This window comes from Diaphorina citri, unplaced genomic scaffold, assembly GCF_000475195.1.
Source record: "Diaphorina citri unplaced genomic scaffold, Diaci psyllid genome assembly version 1.1 scaffold20218, whole genome shotgun sequence".
Lineage (NCBI taxonomy): Eukaryota > Metazoa > Arthropoda > Insecta > Hemiptera > Psyllidae > Diaphorina > Diaphorina citri.
In genome coordinates this window covers 1-916 of record NW_007397570.1, presented here as the reverse complement: position 1 = coordinate 916, position 916 = coordinate 1, and the positions used below count along the sequence as shown (strand labels likewise).

Below are 916 nucleotides of genomic sequence, written 5' to 3'. Positions count from 1 at the left end.
TAGTGGGCATGGTAGCTCCTACTAGAGTAAGCTGGAACCCTTTGCCTTCATCCAGGTCCAATCTCTGATGCTGCAACTGAAAGAAAAAGACAAGTTCAACAAATAAAACTATTTGCACCTTCCTTACACATTTCCTTTTTTTTACATTATACCTCTGAAATACCAGGAAGAAAGAGGTGAACTACATCTCCCAAACTAGTGGGCATGGTAGCTCCTACTAGAGTAAGCTGGAACCCTTTGCCTTCATCCAGGTCCAATCTCTGATGCTGCAACTAAAAGAAAAAGACAAGTTCAACAAATAAAACTATTTGCACCTTCCTTACACATTTCCTTTTTTTTACATTTTAACTCTGGAATACCAGGAAGAAAGAGGTTAACTACAAATTCGTACGACTAGAAACCTGATTCTGAGAAAGCAAGAAGAAAGAAAAATCAACTCACCTTCATTCGAGACAAGTAGTAAACCATCTTATCATTGAAACTATCATCGAGTAATGTATCAGCTTCATCCAGTATGACATGCCGTACATTATGAGTGGACAAATTACCTGAAATAGATCACAATAAAGTTCAAACAGATCGTTGCTTAAAGAAAATAACAGCGCCCAACGTAAGTAAAGAAACTCACCTTCATTCGAGACAAGTAGTAAACCATCTTATCATTGAAACTATCATCGAGTAATGTATCAGCTTCATCCAGTATGACATGACGTACATTATGAGTGGACAAATTACCTGAAATAGATCACAATAAAGTTCAAATATCTCTTGGAGGGTTTCAGCAGTCATTATATACATATGTAAGTTCTGTGGGTCAACTTGATAAGGAGCACCAAAAAGGCAGTCTTTGAAGTTCTGCAAAATATATCTGCCTTTTTGGTGCTCCTTACAAAGTTCAAATAGATCGTTGCTTAAA

At 37.0% G+C, this 916-nt stretch overlaps 1 long non-coding RNA gene across 1 annotated transcript; it reads right to left on the bottom strand.

Moving 5' to 3' along the window:
- Nucleotides 1-188: 188 nt before the first annotated feature.
- LOC113473234 lies at nucleotides 189-560 on the bottom strand. The gene is made up of 2 exons (XR_003395266.1): nucleotides 442-560; nucleotides 189-272 (listed from the first exon to the last, which is right to left on the bottom strand). It is a non-coding gene; the product is annotated as an uncharacterized LOC113473234 (long non-coding RNA).
- Nucleotides 561-916: the final 356 nt, after the last annotated feature.